The 27,575-nt window shown below is 38.3% G+C and overlaps 1 long non-coding RNA gene across 1 annotated transcript in view; it reads left to right on the forward strand.

Moving 5' to 3' along the window:
- Positions 1 to 27,575, forward strand: part of LOC132761844 (uncharacterized) — a 146,569-nt gene that overhangs the window by 97,973 nt on the left and 21,021 nt on the right. Inside the window, exon 2 of the long non-coding RNA XR_010909103.1 lies at positions 10,961 to 11,107. This is a non-coding gene — a long non-coding RNA (uncharacterized lncRNA). The remainder of the gene's footprint in view (positions 1 to 10,960; positions 11,108 to 27,575) is intronic.

Genomic DNA, 27,575 nt, shown 5'->3' on the forward strand with positions numbered 1-27,575 from the left:
AACCGTAACCCTCATAAAACATTTGGTCTCATCCAAATAATTAGTCAAAGGCACTCCAACTGTATCAGTCAGGCGGAAATTGCCCAATTAATCCTCTGTTATCTTACTTTTCAGCTGGTTTTCTTTCCTCCTTTCATTTCCTTTGTCTTTGGCTTACTTCAAAATCTAAAAACTGGGTAAAAAATACACATGTATTTGTACTCAATTAATTCAGCAAGGGCCGCATTCTCACCTTCCCAGTAGACTCAGACAAAAGCAAACTGCTGCACTCTCTTCCAGCTTGTTCTTCCTTATCAATAACTTTTGCTATTCTGATCACATTATGATATTGTTTAACAACATCTGTCCTGGTTTTCATTGGTGAAATGCTGGACAGTATGTACTCATATGCTGAGAGTTACAAGACGTAGATTGAGAACTGGAATATTTAGGTTACAGCTCCACAGAGCTTGCTTGGGGGCAAGCTCTGCTGAAAGCAATTGAACCAATTTTGGAATAAACTTGCTTAGGATTGTCCTGCTTATTATCCAATCAAATGGTGGACTTTGCTGGGGGTGGTTAGAGGAGACTGGTTTGCTCATATTTACTGAAGCATGAAAGCACAGTCCCTCCTAAAGTGACTTTCATCTGATAAAAACTGAAAGCAGAAGGGTGCTTACCAGCACGATTTGTGCTCTCATCCCTGGAAGCCCTGTAAAGCCCTCTCCCTCTTTACTCAAAAACATCTGTAACAATTTATCTTTCCTGTCTAAAACAAGGAGCTGCAGGAGAGGTGTGTGTGCTTACATTGTGAAAGGCTGACAGATCTAACAAACAACAGATAGATCAGTTTAAAGCTCATACTCTTGAAAAATGATGCTTTGCCTGTTGTCAGTAACTAGTAATTAGCCCCCCCCCCCCCCCCCCCCCGCTCTCCCCCTGGTGCTGCCTCAAAGCAAAAAATTTTGGTGTTCAGAAATGGTAGATTTCTTTCTTTTTTTCTGGAAGCAGAAGAATTGCACTTTTAAAAGAAGAAACACCTGAATGGAAGAGAAATGCAGCTGAGCCAATATCAATTGTTTATACCAAAAAAAACTCATTTATCTCACTCTTATCTTTCTCTTCTTATACCAATATCCCAAGTTGACCTATCTGACCTCCTTCACTCAACGTAAAAAAGTTGCTGTATTTCCCAGAGGTGTAGCCTGTGTGTTAGTCTGTAATAGCAAACATACAAAACCAGCCCTATGACACCTTAAAGATGAACAGCATCATGTTAGCTTCACACATAAGCATATGCTGCCAATTCCCATACTTGTAAGATTCCACAGTAGTCCTCTACTGTTTTGGTAGTTTGATATGTTTACTCGTGACCTCTTTATTATGATTATATTCTAACATTATAAGAATGAATTTTAATATCATTGTTATATTCGTGTCACAATAATGGGGAAACATCTCCCAAGCTTAGCCTTGGAATTGGTTTTCAAAATTGATGCTGGAGAAACTTATCACATTTAGATTGCTATAGACTTGATCCTAAATCAGGATTTCTACCCAACAGTCAGGATTTCGTTAAGCTGGATATTAGGCTTGTGTACTTCAAGTGAACTGCTATCCGTTTCTGCTTGCCAGATACTGAGAAACCCCTATATCAATTTTCCAGCATTTCCCAAAAACAGGCATGCTGCCGAATGGGCATTTTCATTCTGCATCCGAAAAAATTGTTCTTTTCAGTCCATTGGCAGCAGTGGGAAACTTACAAGGCTCCCCTTTCCCCTGAGAGCCTTTCCTTTCTTCCCTTCAAGGAAGTCTGGGTGTCAGCTACGGGGTTAAGAAAGCACCCTAGAGAGAGTTCTTATTTCAGGTTAATTTTTTTTAATTTATGGTTTTCCCATTTCATGGGTGTTCTCCAAGACCCCATCTTTTCTGACAGGCAGTACAACTGGAGAATTTCTAGGCTATTACAGAACAAGATACTTAAAAATGATGTCTCCAGTAACTTTCTAGTTGTGTGGCACATTGAAAAAAGCAGTTGTGACAGGACGTGGAGGGGTCTATCTTGTATGAACCTGTCTGGGCCTTAAGATCTTCAGGAGAGGCCCTTCTCTTGGTTCCACCTCTATCTCAAACTCGGTTGGTGGGAAGAGACGGGGCCTTCCTTTTTTGTGGCTGCCCCTCAACTCTGGAACTCCCTGCTCAGGGAAACCAGACTGGGCCCCACACTGCTGTCCTTCTGGTGGCAGGCTAAAACCTTGTTATTCAGACAGATTTTAAAGATGAAGATGTTTCAGATCATGTCAGGGGCTGCTGTGGTTTTATATGTTTTTATGGATTTAATCTGAATTGTTTTAAATGACACTGTTTTAATATTTGTATATTTTAATTCTATGCTGATGTTTTTATGTTAAGTTGCTTTGAATGTCTTGTGGGAGAGATAAAGTGGGATATAAGAGGAGGGCAGGGTACAAGTATGGCAAATAATAATAATAATAATAATAATAATAATAATAATAATTTTTAAAAAGAAAGAAAGCACTGCCACATCAGAGATAGTAAATGGGCCTGTGCTTCTTTTAAGTTTTTCTAGGACAGAATAAATTATCACCTTCCATCACTCTACTAGAAGGAGAAGGTTCCTTTTTTATAAGTCTTAAGGTACAGTACTTATTCTGACCCATGGATTAGTCCAATTTTGGGGGGGAGGGGTTGATTTTTGAATAAAATTTCCATACGTATACATATATGCAGTAACTTTGACTGGCACAACTGTCATAGAGTTTGCCACAACTGAATTCATGTGAAGCTTAATTAGGGATAGAAACAATATTTGAAAATAGTAATAAAATAAAATAAAAATGTTTCTCAAATATTGGAAAATACTAATGAGAAGAATCCTCATCTGACAAGAATCATCACAGTTTGGGACATTCTGGGCAAAAGGGAAACATCATTTTCTTCCTGTGCAGAAAATACTGTTTTTTGTGTGAAAAATGCATGCCATGTATACATTTTGCCGAGAGTAAATCCCAAGTTGTAGAATAGACTTTGAGTGCATCTACAGTATAGAAGGAATGCAGTTTGACACCATTTTAACTACCATGACTCAATTTTATGGCAACTTGGGAATTCTAATTTTACAAGCCTTCTCTGTCAAAAAGGGCTGGTGCCTCACCAAACCGCAAATCCCAAGGTTTGATAGCATTGAGCTGAGGAAGTTAAAGTGGTGTCAAATGGCATTAACTCTACAGTGTAGATGTACACTTTGAAAAGTGCAGTTGTCAAAGACTTTTCACAGTGGGAAGGAAATGGCTAAAATTACTTGTTGCTACCTTCGAGAATGAAATTAGCCAAGTATTAACATCCGCAGGCAGATTAATTAAAATTTCAAGATACTGATATGTAAGCTCAAGTTATCATCTTCCTTCTTCCTATCACTGAAGACTTTGACTTGGAGGATTTAATTAGGTGTTTTGGCTGCTCTGGTAAGAATCCAAAATGAAAGTGTAAAACAGCCGTGCAAGATAAATGAGGTTCAAAAGATGCAAGCAGAGTCAAGGGGGGTGCCATGTGAATAAAGTTGAGGCCCTTTAGAAATAATTGTGCTCAGAGATGAAAGTAGAGAGCATCTGCTCAGCTCAGAGCAATATGTAATCTGACCTTTGATGACTTCAGGACAGGAAAAATGAACACAGCTGGGCTATGCTTCCAATGACCTTGATACTTCCAGATCAAGGGCTTTGGAGAAGCCAGGAGGTTGTCACAATAGGTTGCAGAGACAGACAGACATAGAGACAGATAGATATTCCAGCATCTTTTAGCATAAAGATATCTTATAACACAGGACATCAGCATTGATCAAGGTCAACATTTGCTTTGTTTGCAAAAATAAAAGAGAAGGCTTATAGCCTATCAGATCATCAAATGTCAAAGCTGTCATTATTCTGATCACATGGCCATTTAGACATTTATGGAGCGAATCAGGGGGATGATGCAAGCTGATCAGTTGCAACAATCTTTGTAATCCAGAGCCCTGATAAGGAAATGTCTTAAGTCATGGTGAGTTTTGTATTTTCATTCACCTATAAGCAGTTACATTTTTTGTTCAAACTTCCAAAGAAATACAAAAAGGCAGAAGCCAGATGGGAAAGGCCACTGCAACAACTCTCATTCACCTTCACTCTTGCAAGTACTTGAAATCTCTGCATTAAGAAGATTTATTGCAAATATTTATTTAAATTTAATCATCAAAACCTCAAACACATAAATGATTGCCAGTTTTAAATTTTTGCTTCTCCACCAAAGCACGGGTCTTTTAAAGGGAAAAAGAATACATGTTTTTTTCAGGTCAGTTCAAAGCAGACATTGAGATAGCCTTGCTATTCACACTGGTATACAAACATATATGCTACCCAAGTGCTATAGGCGACACCATCTCTGAATATTCCTTACCTTAATAATAATAATAATAATAATAATAATAATAATAATAACCATCATCATCATCCCCATCATCCTTCAAAAATACCTCACACAGTCCTAGACACTTGGGAAGTGTTCGACTTGTGATTTTGTGATACGAAATCCAGCATGTAGATCTCGTTTGCTGTGACATACTGTGGTTTTGTGTCAGTAAAATAATAATAACAATAATACGTAATAATAATAATAATAATAATAATAATAATAACTTTATTTACAGACCACAATGCCAACAAAAAACATATCAACAAATTCCATCCAAATGAGATACATCAGACAATATAAAACAGCCTAACTATAAACTTAAAACCAAATAAGAATATACCAAAAAAATCAAACTAATAGCCCTAACAGGCATAATCACATCATATACATTTACACAAAATAAAACACTTAAAAAACTGGAGCCCTATTAAGAGGTGGGATAGTTTCCAATGACTGATAGGCTGGAGTTGATGGAGTCACCAGAAGTTGATAAATGACTTGAAAGCACATATACATGCACATACTACCAAGTAAGATTTTATTTTATTTTATCTTGACTTTTCAGGAAAAGAGATCCAGTGTAGCTTACAACATAATTAAAAGCCAAATATAATTAAAAACTCGAGTGTACAAAAGTTAAAAACCATTACATTGGCTGTCATGTTAAAACAACCATAATTTGTTGTTCTTCATTGCTATCAAGTCATCATTGACTTATAGTTACCCTATGAAAGGCAGACCTCCTACCCTCCACCCCAATCGCACAGTTGTTAGCTGCCCTGTTCAGTTTTTGCAAATTAGGGGCAATTGATTCCTTGATTGAATCTATCCATCTGTAATGTGATCTTTCTCTTTTCTTCCTGCCTTCCACCTTACCAAGCATTATCTTCTTAATGAGTCATGTCATCTCATGACATGGCTAATTTAGTCCATTTAGTCATTTTGGCTTCTAGGAAGAGCTCAGGCTTGATTATTGGTCATTTTGGCAGCCCATTCAATGCTGTATCTGTACACTTGAGGCTTTTCTCTAACTTCCTCCTGGCTGCTGTTTCAAGTCTGTGGACACATCTACACTGACCACTTAGGGCCCATTCACACAGGGCCCGTAACGCGGGAGCTCCTGCAGTTTTACTGGTGGCATCCAAACAAGATCTCCAGTAAAACCAAATTAATTTGGGACAAAATGGGACAAAGTAGGAAAAGTGGGATCTTCCATCCACTTTTAACACTCCTTTCAATTTGGTGGTCTCCCTCGAGAGGAGATAGCATATTTTAAAATGCTTATTTCAATGGGGCCCACACTGTTTTTAAACGACTTTAAACAACAGAGGGATCATTGAGGGGCACTTTATAAAATGTGACGAAGAAATCCACACTTCCTGTCAAGTCTAGATTACTATTAAGGAGAAAATGCAGTGAAAGAAAAGAGATGAGGAATGCCTATTCCTCTACGTCACTGAAACAATTTCAACATGGGTGAATCTGTCAGATCCCATCACATATGTTTTTCAGCATTAGTGACAGTTCTGTTGCATTCCAGGGGCTCAGAATATGATTTCTTGTCCATGTTCTGACCCCCCTTCTTTCAGCTTGTATCAGCTCCATTTCAAGAATGAAAGGCAATGGATGATGGCCAGAAGTAGGCAATGGTCATCCAATGGGCTCTGTGCCACTTCATCCTTAAAATGGGCCTAAAGTGTCCTACAACTGGGAAAACGCTCCATGTGATGAGGTCCTAAGACTTGCTTCAATCTCGGGAGCCTAATTCTTAGGGATTGGTATGTACATTATTTTGAACATTTCCAGTCTTTGAGCTATTGTTTTATTTTCTACATTTTTGACACATTTTAACTGGATTTTGAATGAATCTAGCTCTATTGCTGGAAACTTCTGTTTCAGATTATTTTGAGAGCAGCTTCGACTTCATTTTCTAATATGTGTTGTTCATTAATAAACCATTGAATATATCACTCTTTCATAATACTTCTAGACTTTTTCAATGCACTGCTTCCATTGTCTTTTTATGTTTACTTGATCATATGGTATAATTTCATGTTGGGTCACATAGCATCTCCACTCTTGGAATTCTCAGCTAGGGAGTACAAGTGCCTCCCTAAACTACAAACCCCAATATTCCATAAATTGCAGCCATTTGTGATAGATTGGAATTATAGGTATAGTTGCATGGTATGAAAGAGCTCCCTATGGTGGTAATCTGATTAGATTTTTCTTTCTTTTTGGCTGAAGACAGTGTTCTTTTGCATCTTTCCCTAACAATGCATCAGGTTTTGATTCTGAGTTCTGGCTCTTAATCAATTAGTTATAGTTCCTTTTTTAAAAAAAAAATCCTGAACATTTTGTTAATATCTAAATACCTGTGTTTTTGTTTTTTAAAAAAGCTTTTATTTGCTAGCAAAAGTGATTGGAGATGGGACCATCCTAGCTTCCTGTGGAATGGTATTCAAAGATTGCATCTGCATTCTGTTTTGCCATGGTTATTTGTAGTTATTTAATGATTTGCAAACCACACAGTCTTCTTCCTTTTACTTATTTTACCAGGAACTGGTTTTCCTTTTTAAATAAATAAATAAATATTAAGACAACTGTTAAATTGGCAAGTCAATTGTTCAGTTTTAGTACCTCTGATTCAGAGATCAACATTTCAACAGCCTCACTTCAGTGTTTCACATACGTACAAGCATCAAAAACCTATGCACATACTCTGCCCTTTTCCCAGGCATAGATTTGATGGTGTTTTCAGCTATATGTCAGGAATGACATTGCCCCTGGGCATAACTCACTTTATTTGCAAACTATTACTCCTAGTGCTTTTCTATTATTTGGAAGAAAGTAATGTGTGGACCATGATGGAGTGGCAACCTTTCCAAATTGCCTTAATGTTTAATCGACAGATGGCATAATACCTTCTACTGATAGCTGTCGTGAACTGCATATGTTTCATGACCACTGCTGTGTGGATTGGTTCAGCTTGTTGATGTTTACAGACTGTCAACAGTATGACCTGCCTCTTCCTCTTGCCTGCAAGGATGAAAAGCCCTTTTAGCATGCTGTTCTGCTCCCATTCTCTTACATGGAAGGTCATGGTATTCCCCACAACCCATTTGATCGTATTAGTAATTTTTAAAATGATAGCCCAGATGCTGGAGGCTAAGAAAACAAATATATTAGGCAAAGCCCAAGTTGGTAATAATGAATTCACATGACTGAAATCCTCATCAGATTGCATATTTCCCATCAGCATGATACAGATGGGCAGAGACCTACCAACAAACAGACCTCAGCTCCGTTTGTTATAAGAGCCCCAAGCAACCGTCAATTAGATCTGTCTCAGATATTGTTTTTTAATGGGCTGACAGTCTATCTACTTTTCCCCAAGAGAGTTCTTTCTGTTGTTAATGCAGCCTAAGCCCATTTCATTTGCTGTATTTGCTAGCTATGGAAAAGGGCCAGGAGATATCCTTTGTTTTGCAGTCTTGACATCCTCATTTTGATATCTCAGAGTTAGCCAATAACTCAAAATAGTACCGTAAGTACGCAGCTACAAAAACAATCTATTTCTGAGGAGTGGAAGACCTGACGTTTCTCTGAAATTTCCTCTCATGGTGCTTGTTTACTTAAAGCTTGTGTATGCGGTGAATGTCCCCAGAATCTTCACTTAAACAAGTTGCTCACATTTCAAATTCAGACTCTTACTTATTAGTTTGTTTGTTTATATTTATTGAAATATCCTAATTATATGTAAATTGGATAAAGTCTATTAGACCCACCCACCAAGGCTTTACTACAAAGCTGTGCCTTGACTTGGCACAAGAATGACACCAATTCTGGCACCAATTCTGCCTCTGTGAAGAGACTATTCCATATTCAGGTATCACAACAGAGCCATGTCTTTGACATTGTGGGGTAGACAATTAGATTACATTTGGATTTTGCTGTACTTTTAAATGTGAACAATCACTATATGGGAATTCCCTGAAAGGCAGCCTAAATATCTTATAAGTAAATAATAATATACCATGGAGCTACTCACTGGATGACTGTTTAAGCAGTTGATCTCTTGATAGGTATGAGGCAGAGATAATAGTTTAGTCGAAGAGCCCATGGTTTTGTAAGCAAAAAGAGGAAACCTACCTATTGCTAAACAAAGTGATGTGGCTGCATCAGGTTTGGGGGTGTAATTAATGGTCAGCCAATTGTTAGTGTGTGTGCATGCCGTCAGGTTGCCTATCAACTTTTATAAGGTTTCCTTAGCAAGGAATGCTCAACAGTGGTTTTCCATTTCCTTCCTCTGAAATATAGCCTACAGTACTTGGTATTCATTGGAATAATAAATAATAATAAACTTTATTTATATTCCACCCCTCTCTAAAAGGACTTGGGACAACTTACAACAAAATTAAATCATAACACATACATAAGCAAAGGCAAAAAGACAGGGCATAATATATAACCAAAATAAATACAGTGTAAAAATTTGTACTGGGTTTAAAATCATATTGCATCCCAGAGGCAAAACCAATTAAAAACCAATAGGCATTTGACAGAGCTAAGAGACCACCATTATATCAGTCTCCAATCTAATGGTAGTCTCCGATCTAAGTACAGACTAGGGATGACCCTGCTCAGCTTCTAAGATCATATGGGATCTGGTGCCTTTAGCTGTTGGTTGTTTAATATGAGTAGTATTGTATTTTTACTCCCATGAAATGGAAGAGAAGGTCTTACAAGATATTCTGTCATGGGTGGAAAAATAATTAGACCCCTCTGGGCCCTCACGTTGTTGTTGTTGTTGTTGTTGTTGTTGTTGCTGCTGTTGCTGCTGTTGCTGCTGTTGCTGCTGTTGCTGCTGTTGCTGCTGTTGCTGCTGTTGCTGCTGTTGCTGCTGTTGCTGCTGCTGCTGCTGCTGCTGCTGCTGTTGTTGTTGTTGTTGTTGTTGTTGTTGTTGTGTGATTTTGAATTGTTTCAAACTTATGGGAACTCCAAGGCAAATCTATCCTGAGGCTTTCTTGGCATGATTTGTTCAGAGTGGGTTTTCCTTTGCAGAAAGAATGTGACTTGCCTAAGGCTGAGCGCTACTCTCCAGAGTTGTAGTCCAATGCTCAAACCAGTACACTATGCTTTATAGTAGCACAATTTTCAACCATACATTAGGCTACAAAATATGACTGGGTGTTGTGTTCTAGATCTGGCTGTAGTTCCACGTCTACCCAAGTCTTTCTTTGGTATCAAACACTGTTACTGCAACTTCACTGGTGGCAAATAATACAAAGGAGAGGAACCCCTTCCCACCTCCATCTCATCAAGTACCTTTGACACAATATAATTTTTATATTCTGCCACCGCTGAAGCAAAAGTGTCTCAAAATTCTGTCTTCGACACTTAAACATGCAAGTGGGTCACATAAATTTAGCTAAGCCATTACTTGATGGATTCTATAAAGGGGCTCTGTTCCCAAAGCAGTGATTGTCCACCTTCCAAAGAATAAGTCTCTATCAAATTGTCATAACCTGAGTTCTAAAATTACCATTTGCAGTTGAAAACATTGGCTAACTTATTGATGGATTGTAAAGGGAGCCCTGCTACAGGGCTAGATTAGTCTGTTCTTTTCCTGTTGGGAGAATGAAAGAATGAAGTCTGTTAGAAGAGAAAAATGTCAGCTCAATATTTTTTTTCTTGCCTCCTAATGGCAAAAAGTTCTGCAAAACATAAAATGAAATAAAATCAACAGTCGTCATCTTGATTTCTCAAGGGGGAGCTGGGATGCTTCGGTTTGTCATTTTGACAAGAAATTGCATTTCCAGAAGTTTTCTGCATAGATGCAGAATCTTTACCATAAAATGATAATAAAATCCATATTATTTGGAACAAATCTGGCATTTTTACTATATTTGCTTGATGTGTATATCTTCTCACTTGATTCTTATTTGTTGCTGTTGTTGTTACATTTTATACATGCAACTAAATCACATTTTGCTGCAATCCTCCACTGCCCTTCCCTACTTATCCTGCAGCTATATTCATTCTTTGTCTCAGGAAAATGATTTCTCTCCCTAATCAGATTAAGCCAAATGGGGTTCCCTAACCGGCAAACAGAACCCTGGCAGCTCTCAGTGGCTGAACTAATTTGCACGAGCAGAACCGATCATCCCTTCCTCTGGTGTCTTAATTATAAGTTTTAATCCCTTTGATTTTGGAACCAAAGAAATGAGGATTGTGGCAGTGGGATTTGAGTATATTTGTTTAATATAGGGAGATATGGCTTAGGAACTTCATTTAATGCACAGTGTCAGCACCAATGGCACATGTTCATGCTAATTTCTTTTTTTCTTCCTTTTTAAAAATTCATGCCTTTTCCCTTGCATACCACTGTTCAGCTCCAGGCTTAGCTTTAAATTTCTAATGGAAAGGCTTTGCCAGATGTTTCTTTTTAAGGTTTTTTTTTTAAAAAAAAATGGGCATACATGTTTCCACTTTTGTTTCTTTCGAAATCAAGGTCATCTGTTCACATCTGTTCCAGCTATCCAGGCTATCACACATCTCCTAAGCACAACTGAAAATAATACTGACATTGAAGAAACCCACTGCTTCCTTCTGAATGGGTCTGAACCTACTCTTTGGAAGAACAAATCAACCACCTGAGGTAACAAATAAGAATGGGATTGACTGTTCGAGGACACACTCTTTGTGTTGTGTGATCTGGCCTGCATTCTGCTAAGATTAACCTAGAACACTATTCAAGTACCTGTAGAGGATGATGTCCATGTATGGTTGTGTGCACCATTTTACCATTTTTGTCTAAAGCAGCAAAGCATCTTGGGTCAAGCTACCTGCTGGGAGAAAGAAAAAAAGAACAAACTGTAGACCTAATATTGAACAATCATCCCAGTCATGATTATCTCTTTGCCACAAAGAAGTCGGTCAACTCAAAAGCATTCTTGTGAATGCCTCCCTAGTTTTTCAATAGCTATACCAGCCCCTTCAGATGCAGATCAACATAAATTATCTAATCAGATCAGGAGATATGCCAGCTCTATCAATATATAGACAAGAGCCACTGACAAGGTCACATATTCAATACCAAGACCATGAACTGATTGACTGAGGTCTGGAACTATAGAGCATATAGTATAGGGTAACTGTTTACTCAGCGTCCTCTGCTTTTAAGGTAAGGTCAAAAATAAGACTAGAAATAGCTTGGTAAATCAAATCACAATCCAGGATTGATTTTTTTAAAGTAGGGGAAGAATTGTCAGCTGCAGAGTACCTTGTCTTTTCTAAGATATCAGTATAAAACCAAGGAATTCAGCTTCTCTGAAATATTTTTTTCAAGTCCAGGGGCCAGACACTGGTCTCACAAGTACACCAGTGGAAGAGCCGTGACCTTTACATGCACTTGTGTCCCATAGCTGACAATTATAAAACTGCTATTACTTAGCTATTAGTAGTTAAACCTTATGTACCACCTTTCCTCTGAAGCTCTTAAGGCAGCCAGCATGGCTCTCCTTCTAACCTGACCTTCTAATAAGCCTATTATGTTGATCAGGTTGAAAGTGAATGACTGGCCCAAAGTTGCCAAGTGAGTTTTCTGCCTCACTGGGAGTCAGAACTTGGATGTTTCAAGTTCCAGTTCAGCAGTCTTTAATCACTATGATTGGTCTAAAATGTGGTGGGGTAGTGGTACTTGTGAATGTTATTATACTTCTCTTTATAAATCAAATCCTGCCAAGAAGTGGAGTCTTCAGCTGATACATTTTGTTCATGGAACAGAGTATGACATGCATTGCATTTATTTCACTCCTCCTGTGCAGAGGTATCAGTATGGCTTCTACCTTCCAACTCTTTGTTTGTTTGTTGTATTATTTCTTATACCATTGGCTCTCCATCTGTGAAGACTCCTGATGTGACACACAACACAGAACGTTATTCTAAAACAGATGAAAAGCTAACATTAAAAAAATGAAATAGGTAAAACAATTCCAATATCTAACTTTTAAAAAGGCATTAAGGATCAAAGGCTGTGCAATGAAATGTAGCTTTAGTAGCTTGCTAGAAAATCAATAGAGATGGAGCTAATCTAAATTCCCATAGAAGGGGGTTCTACAAACCTGGCCTCTTGAAGTGTTGAAACATGAAACAAAGCTTTCCTTATGGATGTGAAATTTTAGGCAGGCTCATAGGCATAGGTAGTCTTTCAGATATCCAAGCTCAAAGCTGTTTATGGCATTGAAAAGCAAGACCAACATCTGAAAGCTCCCCTGCATGCTCCTCCCAAGCTTTTTTACTAGTCACATGGCACAGAACCAGGAAGATGGATGAGTATTGAGTAGGTAGATTCCCCTGTTGTTGCTGTAGTTGTTAGGAGCAGGAACAGAGGGGATCCTGCCATTAGCACTGAACCAATTTGAGCATGGCTGGGCAGTAGAGACTCCTTCCCAACACCTAGGTGACTCAGGGTGCCCCTGTCAAGCCATGATACAGGCATTTTTGACACCAGTTCTGGCCCCTAATGTGTGTCTGTGAAGAAACGCCCTATGTTAGAGTGTGTTTCAGCAATTTAAAATGAAAAGTATTTAAGATGTGGCCAAATCTTCCTTGGGGAGGGCCCAGCCAGCATTTTCTTTTCAGGATTGAATAAAAAACTCCTGACTACTGTACTTTTTTTTTTTTTTGGTCTTGTCAGGAGCGACTTGAGAAACTGCAAGTCGCTTCTGGTGTGAGAGAATTGGCCATCTGCAAGGACGTTGCCCAGGGGACGCCCGGCTGATTTGATGTTTTTATAATCCTTTTGGGAGGCTTTTCTCATGTCCCCATATGAGGAGCTGGAACTGATAGAGGGAGCTCATCCTCCTCTCCCTGGATTTCAACCTGCGACCTGTCGGTCTTCAGTCCTGCCGGCACAGGGGTTTAACCCACTGCGCCACCGGGGGATCCAACTACTGTACTGGCCTTCTGGAAACAATGCTGGGTACAAAATGTGAATTGCATATTTTAAAGACAGTGCAACTTCAGCCAAAGTGGATTGCAATATCATTTCCAGGCTGGCTTTCTTCCAGATCAACAGGACGCTTGCCTTGTCTAAACTGTTGTATGGTCCCTCTACCATAATAGTGTCTCCTACCAGTCAATGAAATATTTCATTCACAGTGCACTTTGTCTATAAATGAGGAGGCAAACAGTAGTCACTGGATGTCAATCTGTCACTTATCTCCCCATCCCTGCTAAGATCTAATGTCTCTGCATCTGCCTGGCCTTGCACTTTCTTGAGAAAAGTGGATAGCAGGATTGAACACTCCTATTAAGTGCATAGTTATTAGAACTGCATTAGGTTAGGGTTTTTGCCAGCCCAGAGTGGTATTTTTGTTCAGTTAATAGGACTATAGCTTTTATAGTGATCCCCAGCATTCCGCAGTTCAATTTCAATTACCCACACCACATCAACACTGCTGAAGATGAAAGTCTTATTCCTCCATTTGTGAGCAATCTTCCCCTCCAATAAACCATTTGTGCTGTACTGGGTGTTAGCTGGGGTTTTTTTTTTTGTCAATCCATGAAAATCAAAGGAAGAAAAAAATCATTTCCCAAACACAACCTATCTTAATCATGATGAAAATTCAGCTGATAGTCATTGAAACTGTATATTCCTGTTCTTACTCAATCATTAGACTGGCAAAAGCCTGGGATTCATTTCATCCTCGTTCTCAGCCTGTCTGCAGATGGCAAATACATTTTAATGTTAACCTTATAGTAACAGATAACAATACACAGCACAAGTATAGCTGTTGTGCAAGAAAAGCATTGGAAAGTTTTGCACAAACATTTCCTTCATTCAGATTTAGCACTTTGATTTTTGCATACCATGTACAGCAAAACCATTGTGATTAATTCCTCATGAGAAGTGTTCCTAGGGTGCATCTCTACTGTAGAACTAATGCAGTTTGACATCACTCTTACTGCCATGGCTCAATGTTATGACAACACAGGAGTTGTAGTTTTTACAAGGTCTTTAGCCTTCTCTTCCAGAGTGCTGGTGCCTCACCAAACTATAGATCCCAGGATTCCATAACATTGGGCCATGGCAGTTAAAGTGATGTCAAAGTGCATCCATTCTACAGTGGAGATGTATTCCTGGTCATTGAACTTGTATGTTTGAAAATGTGCCATCTTAGGAAACAAGGGAGCACACCTTTATTTCACCTGAGCAAGTGCAGTCTCAAAGGGTTTGTAAATTTTTTCTTCTGGTCCCTTTTCCAAAGAACATAACCAGAAAATGAGTTATGTTGGTCTTCAAACACAGACAATACCTTCTTCAATAAGCAGAAATATAAATAAATGAAACTATGTTTGATTTAGCCATATTTTTATTTGCTAATTATACATTATTCATCTTCTAGCACTCTGTGTTCATGCCAAAAACAGTAGGTTGTATAACTTTATATTGGCTCAGAGAAAAGTCTCAGAGCATTCTGTTCTTTGACATAGAGTTCAAAAATGATGAGAGAAAAATAACCTTTTGTGCATGGATGGGGAAAATGAGGGTTGGATTTCTCTCCCAGAATTCAACCCCATTGACTTTGTTGGCTAGGACTACTGAGACTATGGCCCCTTCCACACAGCTGAATAAAATACCACATTCTCTGCTTTGAACTGAGATATATGGTAGTGTGGACTCAGATATCACAGTTCAAAGCAGATATTGTGGAATTTTCTGCCTTGATATGGCTGTTTGGAAGGCCCTAGGAGTCCAACAACATTTGGAAATCTCCACATTGCATACCCCTGTTCTAGTATGCTATTAAACAGGCAATGTTCTGCTTCCATTCTATGCTAGCCATAGGTGGCCACTTCAGATTACACTCTCCAGTATGTCAAATTGTTGTTTTAAAATGCTGGTGTACAAGAACAGTTATATTTACTGCCATTGCTAAATTAACTTCTTCTCTGGCCCCTGATTCACAGTAGAAAGTGTCTTATTCCTGTCTGAGCTCTAGTGAGCCATTTGCGTTGACCTTTAAAGGTATTACGTGACTTGAAGAGGTAACATGAGTAGAAAAGTATGGGAGTATGGGAATTTGTGCTTTTGCCATGTCTTCATGGTTGCACAATATCTTCTGGTTTCCAAGATATTCAGGGCAAATGTTGGATTGAGAAACTTATTTAGACCCAATGGGTTCATAATAAAAGGTTTTCCCCTGACATTAAGTCCAGTCGTGTCCAACTCTGAGGGTTGGTACTCATCTCAATTTCTAAGCTGAAGAGTTGGCGTTGTCTGTAATCATTTCCACAGCCTACAGATATACAACAATTTCCTTATTGGTCAGTTGCCCTGATCAACCCTTCTGTACTTACATTGTCTTTTTCACACAAGTAATGAAATGAATATGGCTTGAATGTCTTAATGCTAGGAACACAGATGCTTCTCTAACTTTACTGCTCTTAGGAATGAGCAGACATTACAATTACATAAACAAGGTATCGTCAACATGCTGTTCACTTTGTCATATTCAGCAAAAAAAGTCTGAATGTCTGTCATGCTGTGTGAGCAGAACATAATGGTTAGTACTACAGCAATAAAAGGTAAAGGTTTCCCCTTGACATTAAGTCTAATTGCGTCTGACTTGGGGGGGGGTGTGTGTGCTGGTGTTGTCCATAGACACTTCCAAGGTCATGTGACCAATATGACTGCACAGAGTGCCAGTACCTATTGATCTACTCACATTTGCATGTTTTCAAACTGCTAGGTTGGCAGAAGCTGGGGCTCCCCGGATTTGAAGCACTGACCTTTTGGTCAACAAGTGCAGCAGCTAAGTGGTTTAGCCCACTGTGCCACCGGGGGCTCCATACTAGCATTTTGTATGGAGCATTTAATTCAAGGATGAGGAAAATTTGGTCTGCTGAATTATTTAGTGTACAACTCCCATCAGCTCAGCCAAAATGGCCAGTAGAAGGGACTGTTGGAGTTGCTTCCAAGATTAAATCATCAAATTGAATGCATCCCCTTTATGTATATAATAAGAGTTGGGAGATGATATTGTAAAGTATTTTTTCAATCCATAGTTTTAGAATTTGATTCTTTATTTTTTCCTTTAGACTCTACTTGGGTTCCTGCTCAGTTTCTTGACCAGTTGGCTATGATATTTGGCCAGATATGATATAATTCAACAACAGTATATAAATATGCTGCACTGTTAACCTCACAGCGACAACAAACAGTATGGTGCAAACTTATAGTACAGTTGTATTTTCTTATAGGTAGCTTGAGTAACAGCCTACCACAATTCAACAATATATATACATGCTGCACTGTTAACCCCACAGCGACAACAAACAAACAATGTGGTGCAAACTTATAGTACAGTCGTGTCTTCTTATAAGTCGCTTGTGGGACAGCCGACCACGACCGGTTTCGGCCTACCTCAGGCCTTCCTCTGGTGGACTGTAAGTGTACAAATCAACGTTTTACTACAGTAGCATACATATAGAACATCTGTATCATTAAACATCATAGGTTACAATACACTTTAGTACTTCCAAAAGTTATACACTTGAACAATAATACATTTGATAATACATTTAAATACTTACAAAATTATGCACATGAAAGTATGTTCTCCACGGGAGATACAAATCTTTTTGGGTTGGTATCTATACCAAAGGAACGTAATGTGGCTGTAAGTTTTGTAAATTATTAAGTTAAGAATGGCTATATTGTAGAAATATTCCAGTATTTACACATAAGAGAGGGTACTCACGAGATACTCTGCTTTGAGTTTAGTTCTGGCTGCGAGTATGGGAAAGGTCTTTGGTATTCCTCCATTTAAAGGGGAAGAACTACTTCAGATGAAGCTCAGTTAAAGCCATAGGAGCAAGGGTTGTGAACAGCAACCACCAGATGGCACTGTGGGTGCTCTCCATGTATTTAAGAAGGGATGCATAGTACAGTAAAGGTCCAGAAATTATGTGTAACAATTGTACAAATTTGTTTCATTCAAACCATGTGGGTATTCTGTCCTTAATCTAAAAATCCAGTATGCTTTTCTCCGTAGAAGTTTGTTGTGAAAATCAATTTGTTGGGACTGAGTGATCATTTCAAGGATATGGAACTTAAAGTGTTCTGGGCTATGGTGTGAATCATCAAAGTGTTTGTAGAGTATAGACTCCCTGGAATGGTTTCTGATTTTACTCTTATGTTCAATAATCCTAGATCTTATCTCTCTGCGAGTTTGACCCACATAGGAAAGATTGCAACTACAAATGAGTAAATAAACTAATCCCTTTGAGGTGCAGGTCGCAAAATGGGAAAATTTGAACTCAAATGATAGATGTGGATGTACAAGAATTTTAGTTTCCACCAGTAGCGAACAAACTGAACAGTGTCCACAACGGTAGTTGCCGACCAAAACCGACCTAGGGGACGGGGTTCTGTGGGTTACATCTGAGTGTACTAATATGTCACCAATATTCCGAGTCCTTTTGTGTGCTATCAATGGGGGTTTCTCGCATCCCGGGATGTCTCTAATAAGATTCCAGTATTTCCTGACTGTTCTAATGGCCAGATTAGACATGTTTGTAAGAGTGAGTGGCCATATCAATCTATCCACTTCAGGTCTGGTTGTGTCCTTTAAAAGTTTAGATCTAGGGGTATTGGCAACTTTTGAAAACGATGATTGTATGATGTGTTCAGGATATCCTCTGTTTCTTAACTGATGTTTAGTCACTTCAACCTCATCATTGAAATCTTGGGGGGTTGAGGAGTTACGCTTAATTCTGAGCATCTGTGTATAAGGCAAGTTGTTCTTTAAGGCCCAGTGGTGGTAACTATTGTAATGTAACAAAGAGTTTCTGTCAGTGGTTTTACGGTGGTTTTTTACTCTCAAACGGTCATTGTCTTTTATGACCAAGACATCTAGAAACACAAGGGATGTGGAGCTGATATTGCCTGTAAACTTAATGTTGAGGTGAATAGTGTTAATCCAAGATAATAAAGTGACTGCCTCATGGTGTGTATTAACAATGATAAAGATGTCATCAATATATCTACAGTATTTAAGGATACTGTGTGCTACAGGATTATTCATATGGTTCAGAATTGTGTTGTTCTCCAAACTGTCCATAAATAAATTTGCTATAGAAGGCGCGACCGGGCTGCCCATGGCTACTCCTTGTACTTGAAAGTAATATTTTTGATCAAATTTGAAATAATTTTTTTCAAGAATAATGTCAAGGAGATCCAGCAAGAAGAAAGTGGGCGGGTGACAATTGGACCTCCTGTTCAAGGTAGATTCACAAATACTACGTGCCTCCTCTATGGGAATGTTGGTGTACAATGATGTTACATCTACAGACATTAGAACCGCATCCGGTGGGATCACCAATGGTTCAATAATATTGATAAAGTGTTTAGTGTCTTTGACATAGGATGAAGATTCCAGTATTTCCTGACTGTTCTAATGGCCAGATTAGACATGTTTGTAAGAGTGAGTGGTCATATCAATCAATATTATTGTATATTGTTACAGAGCAATAGCTTTGTCATGGCAGAGTGGCTACAGGGATTAAGTTTTGATGACAATCTTAAGGAATCCTTAATCAAAGACAGATCACTGTTTGAGGCTGGAGAATCTACCTCCAGCAACCCTAACACGGGTACATCTATAAGAGAGTATGAAAAATTAAAATGTAGGGAAATCAGATTGGATCTACATGCATCTACACCGGCGGAATATATTAGAGCCAATAGGATACCCAGGGGACTACGGATTTTCAAACCTCTAGGAATGTTTCAGGATGATGTGTCCTTTAATCAAAAGTGGGTAGCCATACTCAACAAATGTTCACAGGATTTAGTGCTTCTTCTCATTTCACGCTCAAATGAAGAGATTACCAATGTGAAAACTCAATCCCACGATTTGCTAGGGAAACTCAATTCGGATGATCAGTTTAAAATGGATTTGGAAGCCCTTACATGTAAACTTAAAGAATTTTCCCAACAACTTAGAGCTTTCAAACTTAAAAAATTTGAGAGGGATGAAAATGATTACAACAAGAATAGAGTTTACCAGTGGATATATTCCAAAAACCATTACTCTAGAAAACAAGTAAGGTTTAGTGAGTACACTTCTGAAGAAGACACTGGATCCATGTCTGACAGCTCAGGACACAGCATGTCTTCTACAAGGAGGGACAACACTTATATGCCTAGACGTACAGGTCGTATTAGGAATAAACCTACCTGTTTTTTTCAAGAGACCCCGAACGTGAAACGGAAGACCTAATAGTGAATTTGTCCAATAGAGTATTAACCACTCAGGAGAAAGATGTTATCAACAAAGGCCTAACATTTGTTCCCAAACCTAAATATAATCCCTTTAGGATGCGCATAGAATTAGCTAGACTATTTCGAACGATTAGACTAAGACACCATTTTGGGACCACATTAAATCGTATTACCACCACTTTTAAACCGCATAGTACCTTTTCCCTACCACTGATCATATAGGACTCAGAGTTTTTGAGAAAACAGTATGCGAAGAATTATGTCACACATTTACTAAAAACAAAGGGTCACACTGTACGAATTTTTCTAATGATGAATGGCAAACTTTGTGGAATTTAGCGGAGGATAAAAACCTTATATGGAAACTGGCAGACAAGGGTGGGGCCATAGTATTAATGAATCGCATTGATTACATGAATGAGATCCACAGACAACTGTCAGTAAGAGAACATTATCTCAATATAGAACAAGATCCCACACACCATATCCAGTCTATCATTAAAACAGTAACATTAGAAGGGCTTTCGCTTGGTTATATATCAGAGGATGTATACAAGTTTTTGCATACTCCATGTCCAAGAACTCCTGTATTGTATACTCTTCCTAAAATACACAAGAATGTCAGGCCAGTTCCTGGCCGTCCTATTGTATCTGGATCAGGCTCTGTTCTGGAACCACTCGCCAAATTTGTGGACTATTATTTACAACCCTTTGTTAAACAGACTTCATCCTATGTCAAAGACACTAAACACTTTATCAATATTATTGAACCATTGGTGATCCCACCGGATGCGGTTCTAATGTCTGTAGATGTAACATCATTGTACACCAACATTCCCATAGAGGAGGCACGTAGTATTTGTGAATCTACCTTGAACAGGAGGTCCAATTGTCACCCGCCCACTTTCTTCTTGCTGGATCTCCTTGACATTATTCTTGAAAAAAATTATTTCAAATTTGATCAAAAATATTACTTTCAAGTACAAGGAGTAGCCATGGGCAGCCCGGTCGCGCCTTCTATAGCAAATTTATTTATGGACAGTTTGGAGAACAACACAATTCTGAACCATATGAATAATCCTGTAGCACACAGTATCCTTAAATACTGTAGATATATTGATGACATCTTTATCATTGTTAATACACACCATGAGGCAGTCACTTTATTATCTTGGATTAACACTATTCACCTCAACATTAAGTTTACAGGCAATATCAGCTCCACATCCCTTGTGTTTCTAGATGTCTTGGTCATAAAAGACAATGACCGTTTGAGAGTAAAAAAACACCGTAAAACCACTGACAGAAACTCTTTGTTACATTACAATAGTTACCACCACTGGGCCTTAAAGAACAACTTGCCTTATACACAGATGCTCAGAATTAAGCGTAACTCCTCAACCCCCCAAGATTTCAATGATGAGGTTGAAGTGACTAAACATCAGTTAAGAAACAGAGGATATCCTGAACACATCATACAATCATCGTTTTCAAAAGTTGCCAATACCCCTAGATCTAAACTTTTAAAGGACACAACCAGACCTGAAGTGGATAGATTGATATGGCCACTCACTCTTACAAACATGTCTAATCTGGCCATTAGAACAGTCAGGAAATACTGGAATCTTATTAGAGACATCCCGGGATGCGAGAAACCCCCATTGATAGCACACAAAAGGACTCGGAATATTGGTGACATATTAGTACACTCAGATGTAACCCACAGAACCCCGTCCCCTAGGTCGGTTTTGGTCGGCAACTACCGTTGTGGACACTGTTCAGTTTGTTCGCTACTGGTGGAAACTAAAATTCTTGTACATCCACATCTATCATTTGAGTTCAAATTTTCCCATTTTGCGACCTGCACCTCAAAGGGATTAGTTTATTTACTCATTTGTAGTTGCAATCTTTCCTATGTGGGTCAAACTCGCAGAGAGATAAGATCTAGGATTATTGAACATAAGAGTAAAATCAGAAACCATTCCAGGGAGTCTATACTCTACAAACACTTTGATGATTCACACCATAGCCCAGAACACTTTAAGTTCCATATCCTTGAAATGATCACTCAGTCCCAACAAATTGATTTTCACAACAAACTTCTACGGAGAAAAGCATACTGGATTTTTAGATTAAGGACAGAATACCCACATGGTTTGAATGAAACAAATTTGTACAATTGTTACACATAATTTCTGGACCTTTACTGTACTATGCATCCCTTCTTAAATACATGGAGAGCACCCACAGTGCCATCTGGTGGTTGCTGTTCACAACCCTTGCTCCTATGGCTTTAACTGAGCTTCATCTGAAGTAGTTCTTCCCCTTTAAATGGAGGAATACCAAAGACCTTTCCCATACTCGCAGCCAGAACTAAACTCAAAGCAGAGTATCTCGTGAGTACCCTCTCTTATGTGTAAATACTGGAATATTTCTACAATATAACCATTCTTAACTTAATAATTTACAAAACTTACAGCCACATTACGTTCCTTTGGTATAGATACCAACCCAAAAAGATTTGTATCTCCCGTGGAGAACATACTTTCATGTGCATAATTTTGTAAGTATTTAAATGTATTATCAAATGTATTATTGTTCAAGTGTATAACTTTTGGAAGTACTAAAGTGTATTGTAACCTATGATGTTTAATGATACAGATGTTCTATATGTATGCTACTGTAGTAAAACATTGATTTGTACACTTACAGTCCACCAGAGGTAGGCTGAAACCAGTCGTGGTCGGCTGTCCCACAAGCGACTTATAAGAAGACACGACTGTACTATAAGTTTGCACCACATTGTTTGTTTGTTGTCGCTGTGGGGTTAACAGTGCAGCATGTATATATATATTGTTGAATTGTGGTAGGCTGTTACTCAAGCTACCTATAAGAAAATACAACTGTACTATAAGTTTGCACCATACTGTTTGTTGTCGCTGTGAGGTTAACAGTGCAGCATATTTATATACTGTTGTTGAATTATATCATTGTTTATGTTATACTAGTGGTATTTTTGTTATATACATTTCACTCAGGAACCCATCTATATTATTGTGTTTGGCCAGATATAACAGCAATCTTTCTCCCTTATGGTTCCTTGGGTCTTGATTTGAACCTTATTTCCAGCTGAGGTATATCACCAACTCCAACTTTATGGGACTAATTTACTGTATATGGGTAGTTGGAACTAATTAATTGCCTTCTCTTGTGGACGTTTCTGAAGGACTTTCTCTGGGAAGGTTTGTGGCAGCATGGAATATTTTTACATACACTACTTTTATGTCAAAACCTTTTTGGGATGACAGGTCTGCCGCTACATTAATTTGATTTCTCTTTGGAGGACAAATAAACAATGTAAAAATGCAAAATTTTGAAAGTTTGAGCTGAAATTTCAAAATACGCCTGGCTACTTTCATTCTTGATTTGGAGGTGAAAAAATAGGACTTCCTTTTTTAAAATCCTGAATTGCCTACCAGTGAACAACTCCAGGTTCTGGTATGGGGAGGATTATAATTAAACTTTTCCTGTCCTCTAACTAACCATTAATTTTACAAGCTTTCCAAAATTAATTTCCCTTTCATGAACAAAGTTGCCTGGATTCTTTTTTATTTTTTTGAGCTCTCTATCTCATGAACTATCTGGGCACATCTTTAATAAGTGCTTGAGTTGATTATTATCTATAGTATTAGGGCTTTCTGCCATTCTTTCTGTCCTCTGCCATATCTAGCTTAAAGCCTACCAGAATGGTGTTCAAGTTACTTATTTTACATTTTTAATTTTCATTCAAACTGGCATTCACCAGATTTCTTCAATTTCCTGACCTTTCTCTCCAGGCTCTTGTCCTGAGTGCCCCAAGAGGATAAAGAGGAGAGGCCTTTAAAGAGCTGGAACAAAGTGCTTCTTCCGAGCTCAATGCCTGAATCAGCAGCCTGCTGACTTAATGAACTGTCACAAATTATTGTGCCTTTCCTCAGACAAGTGGCCTTCTTGTCAAGAAAGGCCAAATTAAAGTGACAGATTGAGGCAGCTCCGGCAATTCCATCATTTCTGAAACTAGGGTTAGACCTCCAAAAGGGAAATGCTACAACTGAGTAGAACAACCTGGAGCAATAGACCACCGCTTGCCAAGCTGCAAAGTCACAAGAGTTGGAAAGCAGTCTGCACTTTCACTCCTATAAAGAAAACTTAATAGAAACATATGTTATACACATATACGTGGTTTGGTTTGGTTTTTATTTTTATTATTGTGAATGTACTTAGGGAAGGACACAATATTTTAAAATATTAAAAAATGGTGAAAAACCTCTTTTTCAAATGTTGAGACATCATGTGGAAAAGAATCCTGGGCTGACAAAAACCCTTACAGTACAGAACTTATTCTATGCCAGTGGTTCTCAGCCTGTGGGTCCCCAGATGTTTTGGCCTTCAACTCCCAATCCTAACAGCTGGTAAACTGGCTGGGATTTCTGAGAGTTGTAGGCCAAAACAACTGGGGGCCTACAGGTTGAGAACCACTGATTTATGCTAAAGCAGTTGCTTTTCACAGACAATAGTCTTTTCTGTGGAAAATAATATTTCTATGCAGAAATATCCATTTATGCACAGTTTTATGCACAGAAATGGTATATTTGTGCTGTGTAAAATTCATACATTGATGCTTTGCATAGGAAATAGCATATTCTACACTGGAGGAAATATTTCTGGATTGAAATGTCATTTTACATCAGAAAATGCTGTTTTCTGTGCCAAACAATCCCATGCAAATTTTGCACAAGTCCAAAATTGGAAACAGGCATCTAAAATGTGGTTTTGGAAGACTTTCACACACTGGTAAGACTTTCTCACTCGTTGTTACCTTCAAGAAGAAATGTAGTGAAGGATAAAACCCCTAGAATGCACCAGAAAGAACAATTATTATCCTCAGACTGAGTCCTAGAAGGTTCTATCTTTAGGCTTCAGGTGGGAAGTGAGGTTCAAATATCAACTCAAAACCCACCTGAAATACAACCATGAGAATGAACTTGCAAGGATGCAGATCCACATAGCAAGTCATTTGTGTGAATGAGAGGCCTACTTTTCCTTTATTAAAGTTTTTGTTAGTGTGATTGAAGTAATTGTAACTGTAATGTGTGTCACTTCACACAACCCATTTACCACACCAAGTTATTTTTCAAGCAAGCTAAGCATTACATCACTTACTACTTCCTATCCTATGCTCAGGATAGAAAAAATTGTCTAGTTTACACCCTGAAATATGTGATATGGTTGCCACTAAAAATATAACAGCATAGTTTATTTGTGAAGTCCACTTGCAGGTTCTGTCCAGTCCAGCACTCCTTCCCAAAGCCATGAAAATGCTTCCTTCTGAAGCAGTACTGCACTGTACAAAACTTGCAAGTGGACTTCGCAAATAAATCATGCTGTTATATTTTTAGTGACAACCATATCACATATTTCAGAGTGTGAACTAGGCATTTTAAATGTGAAAGAAGATGTCAGTCACATTGTATTCTGGTAAATATGATTCAATCTTTTCAGGAATATTTTCAGTGCTTTCCAGCTTTCCAGTAATATTTCCAATGCTATATCAACCTACTGTCTCAAGATGTAACCAGAGACTTGAACATTCTTTCCTTCACAGAAATCTTAACAAGAGACGGTAGGGGTTATAAGAAATTAGGTCTCTGATGTGTGATTTCTGGAGCTTCCAGTCAACTAAGTTGGAGGAGAGGAAAAGAGTGCCTACTAGATGCGTGCATGCCATTGATTATTTATGATAAACATCATAAATAAATGCATCATATCTGCACTTAGCAAGTATACCTCCTGTGCCAACAGCAGATGTTCAATCATATCAGAAGGTGACCTCAATTCGTAATTCATTTTTGTTGGATGGATTTCCATCCCCACTGGCATCGGTTGCTTTACCAGAACCATTGGCTCAGCATATGTCTTTATCATCATGGGCAGAGTTTCATTTTCCTCCTGTTACAAAATCAGACATGGGTCAGATTATGTTGTCTTCTTCCTCCACTTTCTGTCTCACTGACATCTTTCTTTATCCACTTCATTAGCTGCTGCTTTTGCCTTATATAAACCATTTGGTGAATTGTTCTTTATTATTATTATTATTATTATAAATTAAGATATATTATAACATGCACAACGATAATAAAGCGAGATAGAAGGAAGGAGAGAAACATCACCGCAAAAGAAAGTAAAATAAAACATATATAAAAAAAGGGATATAGGGGTAGGTATGGGAAGAAAAGTTGTCTTCAGATCTTCTCCACGTTTGTTGTTATAGTCCTTTTCTTCTCCTATCTGTTTTCTTGTTATTCCCTCTTTGACTTTTCCTCCTCTGGAGAACAATTTTAGTTTCAGGCATCAGTCCCTTCTGTTCAATTTATTTTTTTTCTTATTTCATATATTGTAGTAATGGTGACTAATCTGTTGCCCCCCCCCCCCTCCACTGGGAGGTCCTGGCATAGTAATTGAGTTAATTTGTCAATTAGTTTCATTATATCCATTATTTTTTGAGATATATTGATCTGCTGTTGGTAATGCTTTCATTCTCCATTTTTGGGCATATATTATTCTGGCTGCTGTTGTGAGATATGTGAATAATTTCTCTTTTTCATTATTTATTTAAAAATAAATAACCTGCATTTCTCATAGGTCTGAGTTGGAATCTAATGTCCAGTATTTTTGAATTTTCCATTGTATTTCTCTTCAATATTTTTTGCAGACTTACAGGTCCACCACATGTGGAAGGAGGTTCCTGTCTGTTTTTTTGCATTTCCAACATTTATCATTTAAGTTTGAATAGAATCTTAATAGTTTGGTGGTGTCAAATACCATTGACACACCATCTTATACCAATTTTCTTTAATATCATATGAAGTGAATTGTTCCTTTTACAAGGGTATTTTTACAGGTTGTTATCTTGCATTCTCAATCAAATGAAGCTTCCCTGGATTCTCCCCTTTGTGCGAATTATCATTTCATGCCTCTTCTTTTTTCCCCCAAAATTTTGCTTAAAGCTGTCATTTCTCAACTAATGTCTGACACATGGTCTCCTCAAATTAGGGTTTTGTACAGGTTATGCCAGTGGAATGGCCTTGACTCGTGCACTAAATGATATTCTAGTGGTTAAGGTTCAGTGCCAAACATCTGTTGAATCTTTCTGTTGCTTTCAACTCTTGCATTTGCAAGTTTGCTGGCAACTCTTTCAGTTATCAGGAGACTCAGAATCCTGCTGGATGAATGTTTGTCCCTTCATCCCTTTATTAGGGTAATAGCAAAAGGATGTAATTTCCATGTTTTGAACATCTTTGGGATCTGTATGTTCTTGAACTTCAAGCCTGTTATTCTGTTAGTCTAGGCCAGGCATCCTCTAACTGTGGCCCTCCAGCTGTTTGGGAATTCAACTCCCAGAATTCCTGACAATTGAATAAGCTTATTAGGGCTTCTGGAAGTTGGAGGCCCAAACAGCTGGAGGGTTGCAGTTTGGGGATGCCTGGTCTATGCTTTGGTTATGTCATGCCTGGATTGCTGTAATATCTTACTGGCAGGTTAGCCTTCTTGCTCTCTTCTCCTTCTGGCTCTAATTCAGAACAGTGCCATCCAGTTTATTTTAAATCTTCCTAAATATTCACTCATTTTCCCCCATGTGGATCCCTCCAATAACTACCACTTCAGGCCAGGGCCCATTTCAAACTTTTGATACTTGTATTTAGAACTCCCAGTACCTGGCAGCTCAGCTAGTATTGTATATACCAAAGAAGAATGTATTTTCTGCAGACAGGATTATTGACAGTTACACCAATGT

Source organism: Anolis sagrei, chromosome 1, assembly GCF_037176765.1.
Source record: "Anolis sagrei isolate rAnoSag1 chromosome 1, rAnoSag1.mat, whole genome shotgun sequence".
NCBI lineage: Eukaryota > Metazoa > Chordata > Lepidosauria > Squamata > Dactyloidae > Anolis > Anolis sagrei.